Source organism: Ictidomys tridecemlineatus, chromosome 3 (assembly GCF_052094955.1).
Source record: "Ictidomys tridecemlineatus isolate mIctTri1 chromosome 3, mIctTri1.hap1, whole genome shotgun sequence".
NCBI classification, from domain to species: domain Eukaryota; kingdom Metazoa; phylum Chordata; class Mammalia; order Rodentia; family Sciuridae; genus Ictidomys; species Ictidomys tridecemlineatus.
In genome coordinates, this window is record NC_135479.1 from 127,273,599 (window position 1) to 127,299,205 (window position 25,607).

General features: G+C 50.9%; 1 long non-coding RNA gene across 1 annotated transcript in view; it reads left to right on the plus strand.

Moving 5' to 3' along the window:
• The first annotated feature begins 2,112 nt into the window (after positions 1 to 2,112).
• The window catches only part of LOC144376337 (uncharacterized), a 31,316-nt gene continuing 7,821 nt past the window's right edge, over positions 2,113 to 25,607 (plus strand). The window contains exons 1-3 of the long non-coding RNA XR_013436675.1: positions 2,113 to 2,213; positions 10,813 to 10,996; positions 12,009 to 14,642. This is a non-coding gene — a long non-coding RNA (uncharacterized LOC144376337). The remainder of the gene's footprint in view (positions 2,214 to 10,812; positions 10,997 to 12,008; positions 14,643 to 25,607) is intronic.

The window sequence follows — 25,607 nt, forward strand, 5'->3', positions numbered from 1 at the left end:
TGTTTGCCCCTTATACTTCTTTTTTGCTTTTTGGTATTGAGGATCAAATATGCCTCACAATCCTAGGCAAGCACCCTACCACTGAGCTATGCCCCTAGCACCTTAGTAGATCTTCTTAATGTTTGCACCTCTGTATCATTTAGAAAATGAAATAATTTTATTTTACTAAATTGTGAAAATAAAGTGTTTATTTTAAAATTCAAGTGATGTAGAAAGGTCTCATAAGGAAGTAGTCATGGAAATCATAGTACAATGTGACTCCGGTATTAATATTTTCATAATTAATTTGAGAATATCACCCTATTTGTGTTTTACATGCATATATAATATGTAAATTAACTTGAATGAAGTCACATTTTATTCCCTGGTATTTAAAATTTTTATTCTTGTTTAGTTCACCAGGAACTGAACCCAGGGCACTTAAACCTTGAGGCATATCCCCAGCCCATTTTTTATTTTTTAATTAGAGACAGTATCTTACCAAATTGCTAAGGGCCTCATAAGTTGCTGAGACCGGTATTGAATTCTCAGTTCTCCTGCCCCAGTTCCCCTAGTGGTTGACTTCCAAATATGAGCCTCTTCTCTTGGCTTGCGGGTGACCTTCTAAGAAGGGCTTTAAAGTCCAGTGTGGGGAGAGATGCTGAATGTAGCACAAATTCCTGGCTTTTCATTTCTTTGTGAACAAAAGGATGGTGGTACCTGCATCCTGCACTTCTTCAGTGGAGTGAAGGGATTATAATTTAAAATTTTTAGTATCAGGTTGATCTTTTGGTGGGTGCAAAGAGATGAAAACTATTCTTATGCTTCAGGGTCTGAGCTGTCTGTCTTATTAGAAAACCTGTGGGTGTTCTGGCTGTTCTGGGAACATCCTCTCTCCCCCTAGATTGTGACCTGTGCTTCAACTCCTGTATGACTGGGTGGCGCCTTTGGAAATCTACATTATTTGCATAGTATTCTATGCTAAGCATTCTCCTTAGGTCCTGGATATTTTGCCTTCAGAGGCTGTGGCAGGAGGATTGCAAGCTCAAGGATGCAAACTATCCTTGCCTGAGCTTCTGTCTAATTAGAAAACCTGTGGGTGTTCTGCCTGTTTGGGGAACATCTCCTCTCCCCCTGAATTGTGACCTGTGCTTCACCTCTTGTATGACTGGATGGCACCTTTGGATGCAGCCTGCTCTTTCTTGCAAAAGGGTCTTGCAAAGTTGCTTAAGGCCTCACTATGTTGCTCAGGCTAGCTTTGAATTTGCACTCCTCCAGCCTCAGCCTCCAGAGCCGCTGGGATTACAGGCATGCACAATCGCACCTGGCTCTTTCCCTGCTACTGTATGTGACAATTTATCTTAAGGTTTTATCATGTCAGTAAATGGAAACACAAATAACTTTAAAATATTTGTGGAACATTTTCTTTCTTTTATTTTTTTTTTGTTTTGATTACCATAGTACCTTTATTTCACTTATTCATTTCTATGTGGTGTTGAGGATGGAACCCCGTGCCCGATGCATGCGACATGAGTGTTCTTCCACAAAGCCACAATCCCAGCCCTGGAGCATTTTTTTTAATATTTATTTTTTTAGGTGTAGGTGGACACAACACAAGGCCTTTATTTTTATGTGGTGCTGAGAATTGGACCCATGTCCCGCCTGTGCTATGCGAGCGCTCTACCGCTGAGCTACAATCCCAGCCCCCCTGGAGCATTTTTGATATTTGCAAAAGTTGAGATATTGAGCTTTTATCACTTTGCCCCTCTTCAATAGTTCTTCATGCATGGTCAGCAAAACCATTGCATCAAATGTTTTATTTTGTATCTCTCAAAGCAAAGTTTTCATAAATACTGAAGACTATCAATGGTAATTCATTATTATTGTCACGCTGGTGGTGTTTGGATTTCCTTAGTTGTTTCAAAACATGAAAAGTTTGTTTGCCTAATAGTCTAAATAACTTCTCAAAGGTTGAGTGATATTTTGTTTGGATGCACTCTAATTTATTCCACCCTATTGAGGGAGTGGTGATGCCAGAAATGTACCATTAGCGGTGCTGAAACTTATCTCTTAAGGGGAGGAGCTTTTGACCATGAGGGTGGAGTCCCCACCCCAGGATATGGATGTGAGAAAGTAGTCCCAAATTGATTCTCCCTTTTGTAAGGAGCCTGCAGGAAGGTGTCTAAGCAATTTGGAAGCAGTCTTCAATCTCCAACTTCTACCCCAGCAAAACGGTAAGAAATAAACGGTTGTTTGTAAGTCAGAGGTGCAATGGGGTTTTGTTTTAGAAGCCTGAATGAGCCAATGCACAGATATTTCCTTATAGTGATCTGCCCGTTTTTTGTTTAAACTATTTTTGCTAATGGGGATTGAGCCTAGGACTACTTTATTGCTGAGCTACATCTCCAGCCCATTTTTTTTAAGAGAGAGAGAGAGAGAGAGAGAGAGAGAGAGAGAGAGAGAGAGAGAGAGAGAGAGAGAGAGAGAGAGAGAAGAGAGAATTTTAATATTTATTTACTTATTTTTTTTAGTTTTTAGCTGACACATCTTTGTTTGTATGTGGTACTGAGGATCGAACTCAGGCCCCACGCATGCCAGGCGAGTGCGCTACCGCTTGAGCCACATCCCCAGCCCTCCAGCCCATTTTTTTGAAAATATATTTTTAGTTGTCAATGATCCTTATTTTGTTTGTTTATATGTGGTGCTGAGAATTGAACTCCTTGTCTCACACATGGTAGGCAAGCGCTCTACCACCGAGCAAAAACTCCAGCCCCCTCAGCCCATTTTTATTGTTTATTTTACTTTTTATTCTGAATCAACAGGGTCTCACTACCTTGCTTGAGATTGTCCTAAAATTGGTATCCCAAAGTTTCATGCTCCTGAGATCATGAACTGGGATCATAGTCATGAGTCACTTTGCCCACTTTATTTGTCCTTATTTAAGCGAGTTTTTGGAATATATTTGTTGAATTGGCCCTAACTCTTCAAAATGAGTTTGTGGAAGTGAAATCACTGGGTCAGTACCCAAGGTCCAGAAACAGGGTTGTCAGTCCTTACATCTCTGCCGGTTCAGTAGGTAGACTTCCTTTGCATTTTGTTCAGCCCCTGGGTGATAGAACATTCTGTCTTTATATTTTATATTTCTTGGGGGGCCCCAGGGGTTGAACTCCAGGGAGATTAACCACTGAACCACTTTCCCAGCCAGTTTTTTATATTTTATTTAAAGACAGGATCTAGCTAAGTTGCTTAGGGCCTTGCTAATTGGCTGAGACTGGCTTTGAATTTGCACTCCTGTCTCAACCTCCTAAGCTCTGCTGAGAATACCAGAGTGTGTGCCACCTTGCCCAGCCTGTCCTTTCTTTGTTAATTGTTTTATGATTCCCCGCCCCCATACTAGGAATTAGACCTAGATGTGTTCTACCATTGAGCTTTATCCTTGGCCTTTTTAAAATTTTTTCTTTAGAGCAGGCTGGCTTGGAACTTTTCATCCTACTGCCTCACCTCTGGAGTAGAGTTATTTCATATTTGTTGTTGCTTTTTGTTTTCTTTTTATGGAAGGGGGTCCAGGCTAGCCTTAAAGTTCAGGGCTCAAGTTGTCCTCTTAGCTTTCTGAGCAGCTGGGACTACAGGCTGGTACTTTCTGTGACCAGGTTTAGGTGTTTGTATTTTGTTTTCCTAAAGATTTTCATCCAAATAAAGGTTTGACTCCAGTTGAGTGAAGTTTTTCATCATTTCAGGAACATTTTGCAGTTTTACAACTATAGAGCTTGCATGAGAGTTTATTCCTAGGTGTCATATATTTTTAATAATTGCTGTTTTCTATGCTGAGGGTATGGAGTGAATGTTAAGCATGTGGGGTGGTCCTGGGTTTAATGTCTAGAGTTCAGGTGCAGCACTACGCCAACCACCCCCACAACCCTCCAACCCCTCATTTATGAGAGAGAGAGAGAATCTTTTAATGTTTATTTTTTAGTTTTTGGGGAACACAACATCTCTGTTTGTATGTGGTGCTGAGGATCTAACCCGGGCCCCATGCATGCCAGGCGAGAGCGCTACCGCTTAAGCCACATCCCCAGCCCCTCTCATTTATTTCTAATGAGTTTTTCCCCATTGTGTTCTAACTGGTTATTCTTCTTTATAAATATATTTGTTTTCTAGCATTCTTGTGACTTAAACAATTTAATGAATGATAATATATGTTCTCTATTTTTGGTGGAACTGAGGATTAAATTCAGAGCTGAACTCATGGACTTGCTTTTTTTGGGGGGGAGGGTGAGGATTTGGCGGTTGAACCCAGATATTTTTCTTTTTTTCTTTTTTTTTTTTTTTTAGTTGGATCCTCTGCTTTGTTTTTACGTGGTTCTAAGGATGGAACTCAGGGCCTCGCAAGTGCTAGGTAAGCGCTCTACCACTGAGCCACCACCCATCCCCCCTTTTTACTTTTTAAGACAGTGTCTCCCTAAATTGCTGAAGCTGGTCTCAAACTGGGATCCCTCCTTCCTCAATTTGCCAAGTTGTTGGGATTAAAGGAGTGTACCTCTGTAATCAGCTGAACATTCATTCCCTTGTGTGTGTGCCTCCCAAAATGCACACGCATGTGCGTGCTCTCGTGTGTGTGTGTGTGTGTGTGTGTGTGTGTGTGTTTGATACTGGGGATTCAACCCAGGGGAGGTTCACCATTAAGCCACAGCTATGCGGTTTTTTGTTTGTTTGTTTGTTTGGTTGGTTGGTTGTTTTTTTAGGAGGGATTGAATCCAGGCCGCTTAAGCACTGAGCCACATCCCCAGCCCTTTTACAATATTTTATTTAAAGACAGGGTCTCACTGAGTTGCTTAGTGACTTACTAAGTTGCTAAGGCTGACTTTGAACTCACAATCCTCCTGCCTTACCCTCTGAGCCACTGGGATTACAGGTGTGCACCACCTTGCCTGGTTCAGCCATGACAATTTTCATTGCTTATTTTGGCAGAAGGTCTGAATTCCCAGGCTGCTTTCTAAATTTCATTCCTCCTGCCTTAGTGGCTTAGTTCCTTCTCAGTTGCTGAGAGGGGATTACACATGGTCATCACTGTGTCTGGCTCTTACATTTTTTTTAATGAAGACTTTTCCCTTAAAGCGTTCATGATAATCAATGGTAATCTTCTGTATAGGAAGTTGTATTGGTGGTTGGTGCTGGTAGTAATGTTTCCACAGGAGTGTTTCTATCTTTTGTTTGTTTGTTTGTTTGGGGGCCTATCCTGTTGTTTGTGAACTGCTTTAAAGTTCTTTTATTATTATTATTATTTTCTGGAACTAGAAATTGGACCCACTGAGCTTTATCCCTGGCCTTTTTTTATTTTTCGTTTAGAGGTAGGCTAGCCTGGAACTTTTAATTGTACTCCCTTACCTCTGGAGAGGTTATTTCATATTTGTTGTTGTTGTTTGTTTTTTTTTTTCTGGAAGGTCTTCTTATGTTGTACAGGCTAGTCTTAAAAGTTTTGGGTTCAAGTTGTCCTCCTGTCTCAGCTTTCTGAGCAGCTGGGACTATAGGCTGGTACCTTCTGCGTCCAGGTTTAGACACTTGTATTTTGTTTTTCTTGGGATTTTCATTCAAAAAGAGGTTTGACTTCAGTAGGGTGAAGTTTTTTATCATTTGGGGAATGTTTTGCAGTATCATAACTGTAGAGCTTGCATGAGAGTTTATTCCTAGGTGTCATATATTTTTAATAATTGCTGTTCTCTGTGCTGAGGGTATAGGGTGAATATTGAACACGTGTGGAGGCCCTGGGTTTAATGTCTAGATTTCACATACAGTGAGACGCCAACTCTCCCCTCCCAACTCCTCACCCCCTCCTCTATTCCTAATGAGTTTCTTCTCATTGTGTTCTAACTGGTTATTCTTGTTTATAAAGATATTTATTTTCTCACATTCTTATGACTTAATTTAACGAATCATAATATTACATGCTCTATGTTTGGCGGAACTGGGGATTAAACTCAGAGTTGCTCTCATAGGCCACCTTATTTCTTTCTGGTTGGGATTTAGGGGTTGAACCCAGAGATTCTCTGCCACTGTGCTAAATGCCAAGCCCTTTTTACTTTTTATTTTAAGATGGTGTCTCCCTCAGTTGCCAAGGCTGGCTTCAATCTTCGGTTCCTCCTTTCTTATTTTGCTGAGTTGCTGGGATTAAAGGAGTGTACCTCTTTAACCAGCTGGACATTCATTGTGTTGTGTTTGTGTGTGTGCACTTGATACTGCTGATTGAACCCAGAGGAGTTTTATCACTGATCCACATCCTCATCCAGTTTTTTATTTTTATTTAGAGACAGGGTCTGTCTGACTTGCTTAAGGCTTCACTAAATTTCTGATGCTGATTTTGAATTTGTGCTCTTCCTGCCTCAGCCTCCCAAGCTCTGCTGGGATTACACATGTTGTCACTATGCCAGCCTGCCCCATACTTCGTGAACTGCTTTATGGTTGTTTTTTTTTGTTTGTTTGTTTGTTTTTTTGTTTTTTTTCTGGAACTAGGGATTGGACCCAGGAGTGAACTACTACTCACTGAACTTTATCCCTGGCCCTTTTTATTTTTTATTCAGAAGCAGGCTAGCCTGCAACTTTTTATCCTTCTGCCTCACCTGCTGAGTAGAGTTATTTCATATTTGTTGTTGTTTGTTTTCATTCTTTCTTTTTCTGGAAGAGGGTCTTCCTATGTTTCCAGGCTAACTTTAAAGTTCGGGGCTCAAGTTGTCTTCCTGTCTCAGTTTTCTGAGCATCTCGGACTACAGGTTGGTACCTTCTGTGTCTAGGTTTAGGCTTTTGTCTTTTAATATTTTCTTTATAATCTTCATCCAAATAGAGGTTTGACTCTAGTTGGGTGAAGTTTTGCATCATTTAAAAAGGTATCAGGAAAGTTTTGCAGTTTGTTTTTTTTTAGTTGTAGTTTGACACAATATCTTTAGTTATTTTTATGTGGTGCTGAAGATCGAACCTGGGGCTTCTCACGTGCTAGGCGACCCACAATCCCAGCCTGAAAGTTTTGCATTTTTATAACTGTAGAGCTTGCATGAGTGTTTATTCCTAGGTGTCATATATTTTTAACAATTGCTGTTTTCTGTGCTGAGGGTAAAAGGTCAATGTTGAGCATGTGTGGAGGCCCTGGGTTTAATGTCTAGAGTTTACATGCAATGCCATGCCAAGCATCCCCCAACCCCTCACCCCCTCCCCTATTCCTAATGAGTTTTTCGCCACTGTGTTCTAGGTTGTTATTCTTGTTTATAAAGATATTTGTTTTGTAGTATTCTTATAACTTAAAGAATGTCTTTTAATGTTTTCTTTTAAATTATAGAAGACACAATACCTTTATTTTGTTTGTGTATTGTTTTATGTGATGCTGAGGATTGAACCCAGTGCCTCAAGCATGCTAGGAAAGCACACTACCACTGAGCTACAACCCCAGCCCACTTTAACAATTTAATGAATGATAATATATGTCTTCTATTTTTGGCAGGACTGGAGATTAAATTCAGAGCTTCACTCATGGGCCAATATTCTGTTTTTTGTTTTGTTTTGTTTTGTTTTGTTCTCCCCTGGAGGTCATTTCGGGGTTGAATCCAGATATTCTCTGTCACTGAGCTACATTCAAGTCCTTTTTGCTTTCTATTTTAAGACAGTGTCTCCCTCAGTTGCTGAGACTGGCTTAAAACTTTGGTTCCTCCTTCCTCAGTTTGCAGAGTTGCTAAAAAGATGTGTACCTCATTAACAAGTTGGACATACATTCAATCGTGTGTGTGTGTGTGTGTGTGTGTGTGTGTGTGTGTGTGTGTGTGTTTGATACTGGGGATTAAATCCAGGGGAGTTTTACCACTGAGCTATAGCCTTTGAGTTTGTATTGTTTTGTACTGGGGATTGAGCCCCCGGGCGCTTAAGCACTGAACCATATCCCCAGCCCTTTTTAAATATTTTTTTACAGACAGGGTCTCACTGATTTGCTTACTGACTCATTAAATTGGTGAAACTGGCTTTGAACTATCAATCCTCTCGCCCCAGCTTCAAAAGCCACTGAGACTATAGGTTTCCACTACCTCTCCTGGCTTGGCCAGGGCAGATTTTATTGCTTATTTTGGCACAAGGCCTAAATTGCCCAGGCTGTTGTTCACTAACTTTCTTTCTTCCCTCCTTATTCCCCCAGTGACTGAGAGGGAATTACATATGGTTACCACTGGGCAAGGCTTTCATGTTTTTTAAATATTTTTTATTGTCATTGGACCTTTATTTAATTTTTTTTTATTTATACGTGATGCTGAGAATCCAACCCAGTGCCTCACACCTGCCAGGCAAGCTCACTACAACTGAGCCACAACCCCAGCCTTCTCATGTTTTTCAAATAAGGCTTTTCAAGTGTTTATGATAATCAGTGGTAACTTATCTATAATAAGATATATTGGTGATCTTACTGGTGGTAATGTTTTCACAGGAGTATCACTATTATATCTATACCTTTATTTCTTTGTTTTTGATACTGGGGATTGAACCCATAGGCACCTAACCACTGTATCACATCCCCAGCCAGTTTTTTTTTTATATATATATTTTATTTAGAGACAGGGCCTTGGTGAGTTGCTTTCTATTTTAAGATAGTGTCTCGCTAAGTTGCTGAGGCTGGGTTTGAACTTGCATTCCTCCTGCCTTAGCTTTCCATGTTGCTGGGATTACAAGGCTCTGCTGGCTCTCTATTTTTTAAATGATTTTATAGCCTGCTATAGAACCTTGGTCTTTGTCTCTGTTTTAAGGGTTTAGTAAGCAACTGAAGCTTTTATTTAAGCAAGGTATTAAAGCATTAAATAGAGACAGTGGCAGTAGGATTTTTTTTGAGAGAGAGAGAGAATTTTTTAATATTTATTTTTTAGTTTTTTGTGAACACAACATCGTTATTTTATTTTTATGTGGTGCTGAGGATCGAACCCAGCACCCCACGCATGCCAGGTGAGTGTGCTTACCGCTTGAGCCACATCCCCAGCCCAGAGTTTATTGAAAAAGAATGAAAGTAATTGTGTAGGTTTACAATGCTCAGAGGAGAAAGAATAATGTGAAAAAATCCTCATAGAATACACCATGTAGAGGAAGTACTTTAACCACATAATAGGGTTTCCAAAATTTTTAAAGCCCACTTGTTCAATTAATACGGAAACAGGCCTTGTGAAAAGTAAAGTCTCATTGAAGCTGAGGTTTTTCTGTATAGAAACAGTTCTTGGAGAAGTCAGATTGATCACCTTTATGGACAGTCACCATAACAGGTAAGGTCTCTTATTGCTAGTTGGTAGCAGGTGGTATTGGTAGCTAAGGCTTCTAAAATTTATTCACAGCTGATGAGGACTTGCCTTGTCACTGCTTGGCTCTAGGCTTTCAGAGAAGTGTCATGGGCTTTCCCATGAGACAGTGTGGCTATTCCTTAACCTAAACTCTCAAGCTGTCTGTCAAACTCTTAAGCTGGGATCTTTTCTGAAGCTCAGTAGTTTAGATCAGTAGCTGACATGTGGGGAGTCTGATGGGATATAGGAGGTCTGGTAACACACCATGTTCTAGCAAGGAGGAAACATTCTCCAAAAACATTAAACTTTAGAAGTATTTAGAATCATTTCATAGTTACATAACACACAGCCCAGCACCAAAACCAAGCCACCCTCTGCCCTGGTTCCAGGATCAACCCATGAACAGGTGGACATAGGTGCCATAATTCCAAGCATTTGTACATTCTGGAGTCTGAAAAGCTACCCATGAGCTATAAGGAAAAAGTGGGTAGAGAGAATGAGTTCTTAGATGAAGAACCCGACTAGCCTGGTGGACCATGCCTGTAATTCTAGTGACTTGGAAGGCTTAAGCAACAGGGTTGCAAGTTGGAAGCCAGCCTCAGCAACTTACAAAATGCTGTTACAACTTACAAAATGGCCATGGGAGTTGCTCCATGATAGAGTGATCCTGAGTTCCATCCCCAGCATTGCCCTCACCACTCCCCTCCACCCAGAAAAAGCCTGTTTGCTCTTGCCAGCACAGCTGTGGGGTCCAGAAATAGAGCATTCCCACTGGGTTCCCACTGGTCATAGCTACTCTTTTACAAGGTTCACCTCCTTCTCCATGCCTCTTCAAAAATCTTTTCCAACAACTTTATCTTACCCCCAAACATTATGATATTGATTAAAATTACATTCATTGGGACATCTTGTTCTCAAAATTAATTTTTTTGACCCATGCAAAGCATGTGTTCACTCCAGTCACCACATGTGCCCCTTATTGAAGTTTGGGTCTGTATGTTTTTATGTTGTTTGTTCTTGAGGACTTGAATTTTTTTTGTATGTTGTGAAAGGGATTTTTTTTTTTGTGTGTGTGTGTGTGTGTGTGTGTGTGATGCTGAGGATTGAACCCAGGGTGGTTTGCAGGCATGGCAAGCACTCTATCAACTGAGCAATATCCCCAGCTCTGAAAGGTACTTTTATACAAGGTTATTGCTGATTCAATGACTTTTCTAATGATTTTCATGAGAATAAGAAATCATAAATTTTCATTTACTTCTTTTTTTTTTCCTTTTGCTAAATTGGTGCACGTATCATCAGGTAGTAGAAATGTTCTTCAGCACTCCTGTCTGGTCCCTGAGTGCTTTTGACTTTTAGCTCACAGCCATGAGGCTGGTTATAGAATTCAGTTGCACATGTGTTAAACTGTTATTCAGGTCAATTGGGTGTTGACCTTATAAAATATATTCCTGAGGCTGTGAGGTTAGATTCAGATTCCTATTGTTTCCATTTGTGATCTTGTCTCTAGCTAGAAATGTGGTGTCATTTAATTTCTTTTTTTTTTTAGGTACCGAGGATTTGAACCCAGTGATGCTTAACTGCTTAACTACAGAATCACCTACCCAACATTTTTAATATTTTACTTAGAGATGGGGGTCTCATTAAATTGCTTAGGTTCTCTATAAGTTGCTGAGGGTAGCATTGAACTCATAATCCTCCTGCTTCAACATCCTGAGCTGCTGGAATTACAGGTAGGAGCCACCATACCCAGCCTGGGGCATTATTTTCAGGATTTTGTGTCACTATTAGGCTTTGTAAAACCTCTGCCATTGTTGTTGTTGCTGTTTGACAGATCCATGAAACTCTATCATAGCATTTTTCTCTGTCCTTGAACTTTATTTCATTTAGGAAATGACTACCTGTGAGTCAAATTTGGCCTGCCACATGTTTTTCTAAGTAAGGTTTTATTGGAACAGTCATGACTGCTTTTTTGGCACAGGAGCACAGTTGAATAGTGGTGCAGACTGGACGACTCATGAGGCAGAATTATTTACTGGTTGGCTCTCCAAGGAGGCATTTTCTAGTCTGTGCATTCCTGTATCCTTCACCTTCTTTAGACAAGGCTTGTGGCCTGTGTTAGTCAGATTTTTTGTCACTAACAACAAAGTACATGACAAGAACAACATAAAGGACTAAAATTTTATTTTGGCTCATAGTTTTAGAGGTTCAATCCACGGTAGACTTTCTGCATTGCTCTGGGCCCCAAAATGAGGCAGAACGTCATGGTGGAAGGGCATGATGGAGGAGTGCTACCCCATTGATTTTGGCCAGGAGACAGGGAAAGGGGAAGAGACCACAGGGAAAGGTATCCAGTGACCCACTTCCTTCAATCATACCCCACCTGCTTATGATTCCCCCACACTATGATTACTCTAATCAAAATAAGGTGAACCCATTTCACCTTGAATAATTCTGCATTCACAACTTTTCAGGACACTTCATATCCAAATCATAACATGATTCTTTTCAGCCTAGGCTGCAGGGCCCTTACTTTAGTAGTTTCCTTACCAAGCAAAATGCTGCCCTTACCTGGGTATATTCTCTGGTAGGGGAGAGATGGGCAATATGAAATAAATTAGTAGATAGTGCAGTAAATTGCAAAGTGGTTGAGTAGAGGGTTGTGAGGAAGCAGTGGGATAGTACACTGGACACTGAGGTTCTTCCCAGGCCTGGAATCCATGAGCTCTTCCATTTGTTCTTCAGCTTTGACCCTTCGAGTGAAATTGGACTGTTTTCACACCTCCTTCCTTCACCTCCCTAGCTACAGCCAGTGCCCTTCTTGGTCTCTACAAACTGTGAGTACTCAGGGGAAGAACCCACTGGACAAAGTCCTAGGGTAAGTGCAGATGAAAATGCACACAGGGTATGTCATTGGGGGTGAGGAGCTTCTGGAAGAGGGAATTGGAAGGGAAGTGGTATTAGGTGGCCTGGCCCACACAGATGCAACAAGGTAGACCCTCTTTCTTGTGTCAGATCCCTTGATGGGTGTCTTGGCTGTCTTGCTTTGGAGTTTGACCTTGACCTGTGGGCATTGACCACATGATATTGACATGAGAGTTATAAAAATTTTGGTCAATTGTGTTTTCAAAATCATAGAAATAATGGACCCACATCAGGATTGTAATGGAAATTCAGTAGAAGTTATTTGTAATGTCTGGCACATGGTTAAGTACCAACAACATTTGCCAAATGAAGTAAAATAGCTGTATTCCATATAGTTATAGTGCTTAGGAACTTTGGTTTTTATGCTTAACTGTTAGTAATAGTTGAGTTTTCTCTTCTATAAGATGGAAGGGAACAATTAACTTTAATTTCCATTTACTATTAACTCAAATGGTTGAATACAGGTTTTCTAAGAAAAATGAATATAAGATGTACTTAAGAAATACATTTGTTGTTGGTTCATGTTAATGAATTTTGCCACTTGATGGACATTTCCTTACTGGGAGGCTTATTTATATTTTCAGTATAAAGATTTCCCAGAAAAATAAGCCAAGTGCCTTTATCTTAAAATTAATAATAATTTCAGTTATGTATTTAAAGAATTAAAATACTTTTGTATTGGTACTTGTGATCAAGTTCGTATAGGTTAAAGCCTCCAGGATATTAATTGTGAGGATCAGAGACTCAGGCAAATAGTATATTTCTGGTGGTGTAACTAATAATTTTATTAAGTCAATATTTGTGGTTATTTGATTGAGGTTTTTATATATTTGCTAAATATTTTTTTTAAGAATAAGTTCAGGACTGGGGTTGTAGCTCAGTGGCAGAGCACTTGCCTATCATGTGTGAGGCACTGGGTTCGATTCTCAGCACCACTTATCAATAAATACAATAAAGGTCCATTGACAATGAAAACTAAAATAAAAAAAAATAACCTCACATGAAAAAAAATATAAAGATGCTATGTTAGCTTTTCATGGCTGTGATCCAAATACCTGAACAAGAGCAACTTGGAGAAAAGAGTTTATTTTGGTTCATGGTTTCAGAGGACTCAGTCCATGTCAGTTAGCACCATTGATCTAGGACCTAAATGAGGCAGAATATCATGGCAGAAGAATATGGTCAGGGAAAGCTGCTCAGCACTTGGCAGCAGGGAAGCAGGATAGAGGAGGAAGGGGATAAGGACAAATAATTGTTCTCAAGGGCAAACCCATAATGAACTACTTCCTCCTTTCAGGCCCCATATGCCGATACTCTTCACCAACTCCCTGTGGTCTGTTCAAATTATTAAGCCAGCTATTAGATTAACCCACTGGTAAAGTCAGAAACTTTGTGAACTTTCACCTCTGAACATGGTGGCATTGCCTTAATCATGGGCTGCCCAGATTTAAAAAAAAAGTAACAGATTCTATTATTGGTTCTATTTTAGGATAATTTAGTAGTTATAACTGAGTTTCATGATGTAATTTGTTTTATGACTTTGTATTGTCTAAATGTCTAGAGTATCAAGAGAGTCTCATAAAGAGCAGGACATGAGGGAGGTTCTTAGGGGAAGGGTTATTGATCCTATGAAATTAACACAGTATTGACATGTTCACCATAGAGCAGTACATATCTGAGATGAGAAAGAGCAAGTTCACTTGAATTTGTTCTGGTTTGGTGGCCCCATGTTGTTGGTGGAATTAGCAGACTAAGGCTCTAGGTTTTGTTTTGTTCTTGCCATTCTGGTGATTAAAACTATGGCCTGGTGCATGCTAGGCAAGGACTCACTGATTGAGACTCCTAGCTTTAGGCGGCAGGCTATAAAATTTTAGGCAGCTTTTCTTTTTGGAACAAGACAATTTTAATTTTAAATCATCTAAGTAACAGTAATTTATATAAAGGATTTTCCTGGAACAAAATGATGCTTGCTCACAGGCATACATTTATGGTATTGCTCTATGATGGAATGTTTTCTGACAAATGCATCCTGAGATAATTTTGTCCATATGCAAACGTCAGAGTATGGACCTAATAAAGTAAGATGGCTACATCACTAGGTGATCTAGTCTGATGGGATCAACAACTTACAAACTGATCTTCATTGACTGAAATGTTATGTCATATATGACTGTAACTTGGACCACAAAGGTAAAACTTTTGTCAACAGCTCAGCATTTTTTATGGGTTTGTATCATTCTCACATGAATAAACTGAGGTTTGAGGAGAAAGGTTGGCTTCTGGAAGTCTCCCATATCAGACTTCCAGGAAAAGCCAGTTTGACCCATTCCTAGCCAGTAAGCTCTCTGGGTACCTGATGTGTGAAAATCATGTGACTGAAATGAAGGGGAAGAAGCCCTTTCCAGAAGGAGGAGCTATATTGGTGGCCAAGCCGAGATGTTCCTGCTTCAGATGGTAAGTCTCCTTCCCTCATATAGTGGTGGGGTGGGGTGGGATGTGGATAGAGGATTGACTAGGAATTTGGTTTTCCTGGGACTGGATTGTCATGGGACTGCTAGGTTTCTGTCACACTTGGGGCTGAACATTGAGACACAGCAGCAGAGCTGGAAACATCACAGGCAATTCAGACTTTCAGCTCTACCATTCAAGTGTGAGAAATAGGGTTATGAGGAAAGGCCACAAGTGCACAGTAGGTATGAGTGCGGGAAATAAGAACCAGCTGGATAGTGCAAGTGTGGGCATTGAAAATGGAGATGTGGCTGGAAGTGCAAGAGTTGTGGCCATTTAGGAAGAAGCTGCAGATAGATACTCCATAGGGCCCACCCCCCCCCCGTGCCCCAGCCTTCCTTCCTTTTGTGTGTTACAGGCTCCTTACACTTGTTGCCTAGATTTTTTGCTTTGGACCCTTGCTACATTCCTCTGCCACATTCCCTGCACCAGTCCTGTGCCCTTATTCCATTGCCACGTTTACTTCCTGGTCTTAACAATTTGGCCTCACAAAATTACCATGCCGTTGTGTACAACTTTCATGGCCACAGATTCCCATCCTTGCTCTAAATGACAAGACCCTTTCCTTAGGTCCATTTCCCCAATGCTTGCATGGGCCAGTTATTCTATATACTTGTCCAAGGTACAGTCCTGACCCTTGTAAGGGACTCTTATCTCTGTTGCCCAGTCAAGTGAATGTGACTGACAAAACAAGCCCCAATGTCCTGGGCTAGTGCCTGGGCCTCTAACTTGAGACCATTACCACATCCTCTTTCCGAGACCTGTGACCAGACCAGTCCCTACCTTTACCTTCATGTTCTTAACAAATGGTTATTTTGAAAAGGATTTCCAGAATTCCATGACCATGTGTCCATGTCACTTGCATTCTACCTTAGCTCACCAAGACCCACATCCATGAACATTGCACTGGAACTTTATCTGGAAAAACCCCACTCCTAATACCTGCTCATGATTCTTGCATCATCCATTTTCCCGGAGTCACATCCTTACCCTTTCTACCAGGATATGGCAATGCCTTTATATAGGCTCCTGATTGAGTGCCATGACAAGAAGACAAACTGGAGTCTTCAAACACAACTTCAGTACCCAATGCTTAATGGTTAGACATTCCCTTGCCAAGGATCCTAATGTGCTACCCTGGCCAGAGCACTGAAACAATCCCAGATGGGAACTTATGGAGACACTGATTCTGTGGATCCACTAGATGCAATTGTTTCCTAAATACAAGTCCATTAACTGGGTTATTTACATGAGCAGTTTTCTTGCTCGGACCCATGGTGCCAGGATTCCCTTGGGCCTACACATCTAGCCTGAGACATTACATAGGCATCAGGATTGGGATCCTCCATTGAGCCACTTGCATGGAAACTTATAGGAGACATCCTATACCTGTTTTGTCCTCTACTCCCATGCCACATTACCTAGCCAGGCTCTGCCTTGGTTTTATGGCTTCAGCACATGGCAGAATATTCCCATGTGTTTCCATTGCATAGGCTTCTTGCTTGGGCTCCTTGCTTTCAAAATTTACACATCCATTCTATGTCCCAGGATGTTACATGGCACCCCAATGCTCTCCCAATTCCTTAGCCTACCCCAAGGACCTGACAAGACAAATTCTGAGGCAGCTGTCTCAGGCTGCCAAGCTGGCATGCTGGAGGAACAATAGAATCTCCTTAAATGAGGACACTGTCTGGGAATATTTGCATTCCCCCTTGCATAGGCCCCTTGGCCTTGTTTTCAAAACCTCGGATGTGGGCCTCCTTGCTTGCTTTCCTCTCTTCTCCAGGACCCAGGAACCTCCCCTGAGACTCTGGTGGCCTTTGTTGCCAGCAAGCCCTGGGCTTTGGCTGAAGGCCCCTTGCCTGGGCCCTTTAGCCTCCCTCAGCTGTTGCCATGCTCTCCCACCCCAGTAAGCAAACAATGGACCTGGGCCTTGAGCCTGCCTCCCCCTGGGCCACACTATCCACCTTGTGCTCTCTCTCTTTCCCCTCTCTCTCCCCTCTCTCCCTCCTCTGTCTCCCCTCTCTCCCCACTACTCCCCAAACCCTCTGCCCTCTCTATCCACACTCTATCCCATCTATCCTGAATGTCCCCTTTCTCCACTCTCTCCAAACCCTCCCCATGCCTGATTAGGGCTCTGCAACATGACTCTCCAGGCCTAAATTGGCTCCTTGCAGGAGCCCCAGACCACTAATGACCAGATCCCTGACCCTGTCCCCTTCTAAGGATTTCAGGCATTGCTGAGGCAACCTCTTGGGCCGCCCATCTGTTACACTGTTGCTAGGGTCCCCCGAATCTGCCTAGACTAAGCTCCACTAATGAGACCCCTCTGACCCAATCCTGTCCCTCTCCTGGGCCCCCGTGATGCAGGAACCCTGACACCCAACAGTGGACCTGGGCGCTGCGCTGACCTTGGCCTGCCCTATCCCCTCCACTCCCTCCCTTGCCCTCTCCCTTGCATGCCGCCCCTAAGCCCAGCCAGCCCTCCCTATCCTCTCCCTGGAGCTTTAAGCTCCTGGGCTGGGCCCCCCAGCACGTGTTCCTCCTTCTGTCACATGGCGAACTATGGCGTCCGGTGACCTCGCTCCAGGTCATCGGGTAAGACGGGGGCCCCTGGCTTGGGCCCCCTACGGCCCACGCTCCTTTGGCCCTGCTTGGGTCCAGGTCCCTCTCTTGAGGATCTACTCCCCTGGATGGCAGAGGAGTGCCATCAGCTGGCCTCTGAGGCCTGAAGGCTCCCTAGGGGAAACACAGCCCTGCCCCTCGCCTGGGCCACCTTGGCTCCAGGAACCCTGACACCCGCCAGTGGACCTGGGCGCTGCGCTGACCTTGGCCTGCGCGATCCCCTCCCCTCCCTCCCCTGCCCTCTCGCCTTGCATGCCGCCCCTAAGCCCAGCCAGCCCTCCCTATCCTCTCCCTGGAGCTTTAAGCTCTGGGGCTGCGCCCCCCAGCGCGTGTTCGTCCTCGTGTCGCGTGGCGTGCCGTGGCGTCGGGTGGCGGCGCTCCAGGTCGTCGGGTCTGACGGGGGGCCCCTTGCTTGGGCCCCCTACCGCGCGCGCTCCCCGTGGTCCCCCTTGCGCACCCCCGCCCCACCCCACTCTCTCCTCCTCCTCCTCCTCCTCCTCCTCCTCCTCCTCCTCTGGGACCCCTCCCGGGACCCCTCCCACCCAGCCACCCAGCTTCATGCTGGCCGCTGGCAGCCCTTCCACACGCAGGGCCCTCCTTTGGCCCTGCTTGGGTCCAGGTCCCTGTCTTGAGGATCTACTCCCCTGGATTGCAGAGGAGTGCCATCAGCTGGCCTCTGAGGCCTGAAGGCTCCCTAGGGGAAACACAGCCCTGCCCCTCGCCTGGGCCCCCTTGGCTGCAGGAACCCTGACACCCGCCAGTGGACCTGGGCGCTGTGCTGACCTTGGCCTGCGCGATCCCCTCCCCTCCCTCCCCTCCCTCCCCTGCCCTCTCGCCTTGCATGCCGCCCCTAAGCCCAGCCAGCCCTCCCTATCCTCTCCCTGGAGCTTTAAGCTCCGGGGCTGCGCCCCCCAGCGCGTGTTCGTCCTCGTGTCGCGTGGCGTGCCGTGGCGTCGGGTGGCGGCGCTCCAGGTCGTCGGGTCTGACGGGGGGCCCCTTGCTTGGGCCCCCTACCGCGCGCGCTCCCCGCGGTCCCCCTTGTGCCGCCGCACCCCCGCCCCACCCCACTCTCTCCTCCTCCTCCTCCTCCTCCTCCTCCTCTGGCTGCCCCTTCCTCCCCTTCCCTCTTTCCCCTTGAGCTCTCTCCCTGCTGCTTGTCCTAGGTCGCCTGGCTCCCTAGCCTGGGCTCCTCCAATGGGTCCCGGGACCCCTCCCACCCAGCCACCCAGCTTCATGCTGGCCGCTGGCAGCCCTTCCACACGCAGGGCCCTCCTTTGGCCCTGCTTGGGTCCAGGTCCCTCTCTTGAGGATCTACTCCCCTGGATTGCAGAGGAGTGCCATCAGCTGGCCTCTGCGGCCTGAAGGCTCCCTAGGGGAAACACAGCCCTGCCCCTCGCCTGGGCCCCCTTGGCTGCAGGAACCCTGACACCCGCCAGTGGACCTGGGCGCTGCGCTGACCTTGGCCTGCGCGATCCCCTCCCCTCCCTCCCCTGCCCTCTCGCCTTGCATGCCGCCCCTAAGCCCAGCCAGCCCTCACTATCCTCTCCCTGGAGCTTTAAGCTCCGGGGCTGCGCCCCCCAGCGCGTGTTCGTCCTCGTGTCGCGTGGCGTGCCGTGGCGTCGGGTGGCGGCGCTCCAGGTCGTCGGGTCGGACGGGGGGCCCCTTGCTTGGGCCCCCTACCGTGCGCGCTCCCCGCTTTCCCCCTTGCGCCACACCCCCGCCCCACCCCACTCTCTCCTCCTCCTCCTCTGGCCGCCCCTTCCTCCCCTTCCCTCTTTCCCCTTGAGCTCTCTCCCTGCTGCTTGTCCTAGGTCGCCTGGCTCCCTAGCCTGGGCTCCTCCAATGGGTCCCGGGACCCCTCCCACCCAGCCACCCAGCTTCATGCTGGCCGCTGGCAGCCCTTCCACACGCAGGGCCCTCCTTTGGCCCTGCTTGGGTCCAGGTCCCTCTCTTGAGGATCTACTCCCCTGGATTGCAGAGGAGTGCCATCAGCTGGCCTCTGAGGCCTGAAGGCTCCCTAGGGGAAACACAGCCCTGCCCCTCGCCTGGGCCCCCTTGGCTGCAGGAACCCTGACACCCGCCAGTGGACCTGGGCGCTGTGCTGACCTTGGCCTGCGCGATCCCCTCCCCTCCCTCCCCTCCCTCCCCTGCCCTCTCGCCTTGCATGCCGCCCCTAAGCCCAGCCAGCCCTCCCTATCCTCTCCCTGGAGCTTTAAGCTCCGGGGCTGCGCCCCCCAGCGCGTGTTCGTCCTCGTGTCGCGTGGCGTGCCGTGGCGTCGGGTGGCGGCGCTCCAGGTCGTCGGGTCTGACGGGGGGCCCCTTGCTTGGGCCCCCTACCGCGCGCGCTCCCCGCGGTCCCCCTTGTGCCGCCGCACCCCCGCCCCACCCCACTCTCTCCTCCTCCTCCTCCTCCTCCTCCTCCTCTGGCTGCCCCTTCCTCCCCTTCCCTCTTTCCCCTTGAGCTCTCTCCCTGCTGCTTGTCCTAGGTCGCCTGGCTCCCTAGCCTGGGCTCCTCCAATGGGTCCCGGGACCCCTCCCACCCAGCCACCCAGCTTCATGCTGGCCGCTGGCAGCCCTTCCACACGCAGGGCCCTCCTTTGGCCCTGCTTGGGTCCAGGTCCCTCTCTTGAGGATCTACTCCCCTGGATTGCAGAGGAGTGCCATCAGCTGGCCTCTGCGGCCTGAAGGCTCCCTAGGGGAAACACAGCCCTGCCCCTCGCCTGGGCCCCCTTGGCTGCAGGAACCCTGACACCCGCCAGTGGACCTGGGCGCTGCGCTGACCTTGGCCTGCGCGATCCCCTCCCCTCCCTCCCCTGCCCTCTCGCCTTGCATGCCGCCCCTAAGCCCAGCCAGCCCTCACTATCCTCTCCCTGGAGCTTTAAGCTCCGGGGCTGCGCCCCCCAGCGCGTGTTCGTCCTCGTGTCGCGTGGCGTGTCGTGGCGTCGGGTGGCGGCGCTCCAGGTCGTCGGGTCGGACGGGGGGCCCCTTGCTTGGGCCCCCTACCGTGCGCGCTCCCCGCTTTCCCCCTTGCGCCACACCCCCGCCCCACCCCACTCTCTCCTCCTCCTCCTCTGGCCGCCCCTTCCTCCCCTTCCCTCTTTCCCCTTGAGCTCTCTCCCTGCTGCTTGTCCTAGGTCGCCTGGCTCCCTAGCCTGGGCTCCTCCAATGGGTCCCGGGACCCCTCCCACCCAGCCACCCAGCTTCATGCTGGCCGCTGGCAGCCCTTCCACACGCAGGGCCCTCCTTTGGCCCTGCTTGGGTCCAGGTCCCTCTCTTGAGGATCTACTCCCCTGGATTGCAGAGGAGTGCCATCAGCTGGCCTCTGCGGCCTGAAGGCTCCCTAGGGGAAACACAGCCCTGCCCCTCGCCTGGGCCCCCTTGGCTGCAGGAACCCTGACACCCGCCAGTGGACCTGGGCGCTGTGCTGACCTTGGCCTGCGCGATCCCCTCCCCTCCCTCCCCTCCCTCCCCTGCCCTCTCGCCTTGCATGCCGCCCCTAAGCCCAGCCAGCCCTCCCTATCCTCTCCCTGGAGCTTTAAGCTCCGGGGCTGCGCCCCCCAGCGCGTGTTCGTCCTCGTGTCGCGTGGCGTGCCGTGGCTTCGGGTGGCGGCGCTCCAGGTCGTCGGGTCTGACGGGGGGGCCCCTTGCTTGGGCCCCCTACCGCGCGCGCTCCCCGCGGTCCCCCTTGTGCCGCCGCACCCCCGCCCCACCCCACTCTCTCCTCCTCCTCCTCCTCCTCCTCCTCCTCTGGCTGCCCCTTCCTCCCCTTCCCTCTTTCCCCTTGAGCTCTCTCCCTGCTGCTTGTCCTAGGTCGCCTGGCTCCCTAGCCTGGGCTCCTCCAATGGGTCCCGGGACCCCTCCCACCCAGCCACCCAGCTTCATGCTGGCCGCTGGCAGCCCTTCCACACGCAGGGCCCTCCTTTGGCCCTGCTTGGGTCCAGGTCCCTCTCTTGAGGATCTACTCCGCTGGATTGCAGAGGAGTGCCATCAGCTGGCCTCTGCGGCCTGAAGGCTCCCTAGGGGAAACACAGCCCTGCCCCTCGCCTGGGCCCCCTTGGCTGCAGGAACCCTGACACCCGCCAGTGGACCTGGGCGCTGCGCTGACCTTGGCCTGCGCGATCCCCTCCCCTCCCTCCCCTGCCCTCTCGCCTTGCATGCCGCCCCTAAGCCCAGCCAGCCCTCCCTATCCTCTCCCTGGAGCTTTAAGCTCTGGGGCTGCGCCCCCCAGCGCCTGTTCGTCCTCGTGTCGCGTGGCGTGCCGTGGCGTCGGGTGGCGGCGCTCCAGGTCGTCGGGTCTGACGGGGGGCCCCTTGCTTGGGCCCCCTACCGCGCGCGCTCCCCGTGGTCCCCCTTGCGCCGCCGCACCCCCGCCCCACCCCACTCTCTCCTCCTCCTCCTCCTCCTCCTCCTCCTCCTCCTCCTCCTCCTCCTCTGGCCGCCCCTTCCTCCCCTTCCCTCTTTCCCCTTGAGCTCTCTCCCTGCTGCTTGACCTAGGTCGCCTGGCTCCCTAGCCTGGGCCCCTCCAATGGGTCCCGGGACCCCTCCCACCCAGCCACCCAGCTTCATGCTGGCCGCTGGCAGCCCTTCCACACGCAGGGCCCTCCTTTGGCCCTGCTTGGGTCCAGGTCCCTGTCTTGAGGATCTACTCCCCTGGATTGCAGAGGAGTGCCATCAGCTGGCCTCTGCGGCCTGAAGGCTCCCTAGGGGAAACACAGCCCTGCCCCTCGCCTGGGCCCCCTTGGCTGCAGGAACCCTGACACCCGCCAGTGGACCTGGGCGCTGCGCTGACCTTGGCCTGCGCGATCCCCTCCCCTCCCTCCCCTGCCCTCTCGCCTTGCATGCCGCCCCTAAGCCCAGCCAGCCCTCCCTATCCTCTCCCTGGAGCTTTAAGCTCTGGGGCTGCGCCCCCCAGCGCCTGTTCGTCCTCGTGTCGCGTGGCGTGCCGTGGCGTCGGGTGGCGGCGCTCCAGGTCGTCGGGTCTGACGGGGGGCCCCTTGCTTGGGCCCCCTACCGCGCGCGCTCCCCGTGGTCCCCCTTGCGCCGCCGCACCCCCGCCCCACCCCACTCTCTCCTCCTCCTCCTCCTCCTCCTCCTCCTCCTCCTCCTCCTCCTCCTCTGGCCGCCCCTTCCTCCCCTTCCCTCTTTCCCCTTGAGCTCTCTCCCTGCTGCTTGACCTAGGTCGCCTGGCTCCCTAGCCTGGGCCCCTCCAATGGGTCCCGGGACCCCTCCCACCCAGCCACCCAGCTTCATGCTGGCCGCTGGCAGCCCTTCCACACGCAGGGCCCTCCTTTGGCCCTGCTTGGGTCCAGGTCCCTGTCTTGAGGATCTACTCCCCTGGATTGCAGAGGAGTGCCATCAGCTGGCCTCTGCGGCCTGAAGGCTCCCTAGGGGAAACACAGCCCTGCCCCTCGCCTGGGCCCCCTTGGCTGCAGGAACCCTGACACCCGCCAGTGGACCTGGGCGCTGCGCTGACCTTGGCCTGCAGGATCCCCTCCCCTCCCTCCTCTGCCCTCTCGCCTTGCATGCCGCCCCTAAGCCCAGCCAGCCCTCCCTATCCTCTCCCTGGAGCTTTAAGCTCCGGGGCTGCGCCCCCCAGCGCGTGTTCGTCCTCGTGTCGCGTGGCGTGCCGTGGCGTCGGGTGGCGTCGCTCCAGGTCGTCGGGTCGGACGGGGGGCCCCTTGCTTGGGCCCCCTACCGCGCGGGCTCCCCGTGGTCCCCCTTGCGCCGCACCCCCGACCCACCCCACTCACTCCTCCTCCTCCTCCTCCTCCTCATCCTCTGGCCGCCCCTTCCTCCCCTTCCCTCTTTCCCCTTGAGCTCTCTCCCTGCTGCTTGTCCTAGGTCGCCTGGCTCCCTAGCCTGGGCTCCTCCAATGGGTCCCGGGACCCCTCCCACCCAGCCACCCAGCTTCATGCTGGCCGCTGGCAGCCCTTCCACACGCAGGGCCCTCCTTTGGCCCTGCTTGGGTCCAGGTCCCTGTCTTGAGGATCTACTCCCCTGGATTGCAGAGGAGTGCCATCAGCTGGCCTCTGAGGCCTGAAGGCTCCCTAGGGGAAACACAGCCCTGCCCCTCGCCTGGGCCCCCTTGGCTGCAGGAACCCTGACACCCGCCAGTGGACCTGGGCGCTGCGCTGACCTTGGCCTGCACGATCCCCTCCCCTCCCTCCTCTGCCCTCTCGCCTTGCATGCCGCCCCTAAGCCCAGCCAGCCCTCACTATCCTCTCCCTGGAGCTTTAAGCTCTGGGGCTGCGCCCCCCAGCGCGTGTTCGTCCTCGTGTCGCGTGGCGTGCCGTGGCGTCGGGTGGCGTCGCTCCAGGTCGTCGGGTCGGACGGGGGGCCCCTTGCTTGGGCCCCCTACCGCGCGCGCTCCCCTTGGTCCCCCTTGCGCCGCACCCCCGCCCCACCCTACTCTCTCCTCCTCCTCCTCCTCCTCCTCCTCTGGCCGCCCCTTCCTCCCCTTCCCTCTTTCCCCTTGAGCTCTCTCCCTGCTGCTTGACCTAGGTCGCCTGGCTCCCTAGCCTGGGCTCCTCCAATGGGTCCCGGGACCCCTCCCACCCAGCCACCCAGCTTCATGCTGGCCGCTGGCAGCCCTTCCACACGCAGGGCCCTCCTTTGGCCCTGCTTGGGTCCAGGTCCCTCTCTTGAGGATCTACTCCCCTGGATTGCAGAGGAGTGCCATCAGCTGGCCTCTGCGGCCTGAAGGCACCCTAGGGGAAACACAGCCCTGCCCCTCGCCTGGGCCCCCTTGGCTGCAGGAACCCTGACACCCGCCAGTGGACCTGGGCGCTGCGCTGACCTTGGCCTGCGCGATCCCCTCCCCTCCCTCCCCTCCCTCCCCTGCCCTCTCGCCTTGCATGCCGCCCCTAAGCCCAGCCAGCCCTCCCTATCCTCTCCCTGGAGCTTTAAGCTCCGGGGCTGCGCCCCCCAGCGCGTGTTCGTCCTCGTGTCGCGTGGCGTGCCGTGGCGTCGGGTGGCGTCGCTCCAGGTCGTCGGGTCGGACGGGGGGCCCCTTGCTTGGGCCCCCTACCGCGCGCGCTCCCCGCGGTCCCCCTTGCGCCGCCGCACCCCCGCCCCACCCCACTCTCTCCTCCTCCTCCTCCTCCTCCTCCTCTGGCCGCCCCTTCCTCCCCTTCCCTCTTTCCCCTTGAGCTCTCTCCCTGCTGCTTGTCCTAGGTCGCCTGGCTCCCTAGCCTGGGCTCCTCCAGTGGGTCCCGGGACCCCTCCCACCCAGCCACCCAGCTTCATGCTGGCCGCTGGCAGCCCTTCCACACGCAGGGCCCTCCTTTGGCCCTGCTTGGGTCCAGGTCCCTCTCTTGAGGATCTACTCCCCTGGATTGCAGAGGAGTGCCATCAGCTGGCCTCTGAGGCCTGAAGGCTCCCTAGGGGAAACACAGCCCTGCCCCTCGCCTGGGCCCCCTTGGCTGCAGGAACCCTGACACCCGCCAGTGGACCTGGGCGCTGCGCTGACCTTGGCCTGCGCGATCCCCTCCCCTCCCTCCCCTGCCCTCTCGCCTTGCATGCCGCCCCTAAGCCCAGCCAGCCCTCCCTATCCTCTCCCTGGAGCTTTAAGCTCTGGGGCTGCGCCCCCCAGCGCGTGTTCGTCCTCGTGTCGCGTGGCGTGCCGTGGCGTCGGGTGGCGTCGCTCCAGGTCGTCGGGTCGGACGGGGGGCCCCTTGCTTGGGCCCCCTACCGCGCGCGCTCCCCGCGGTCCCCCTTGCGCCGCCGCACCCCCGCCCCACCCCACTCTCTCCTCCTCCTCCTCCTCCTCCTCCTCTGGCCGCCCCTTCCTCCCCTTCCCTCTTTCCCCTTGAGCTCTCTCCCTGCTGCTTGACCTAGGTCGCCTGGCTCCCTAGCCTGGGCCCCTCCAATGGGTCCCGGGACCCCTCCCACCCAGCCACCCAGCTTCATGCTGGCCGCTGGCAGCCCTTCCACACGCAGGGCCCTCCTTTGGCCCTGCTTGGGTCCAGGTCCCTGTCTTGAGGATCTACTCCCCTGGATTGCAGAGGAGTGCCATCAGCTGGCCTCTGCGGCCTGAAGGCTCCCTAGGGGAAACACAGCCCTGCCCCTCGCCTGGGCCCCCTTGGCTGCAGGAACCCTGACACCCGCCAGTGGACCTGGGCGCTGCGCTGACCTTGGCCTGCACGATCCCCTCCCCTCCCTCCTCTGCCCTCTCGCCTTGCATGCCGCCCCTAAGCCCAGCCAGCCCTCCCTATCCTCTCCCTGGAGCTTTAAGCTCCAGGGCTGCGCCCCCCAGCGCGTGTTCGTCCTCGTGTCGCGTGGCGTGCC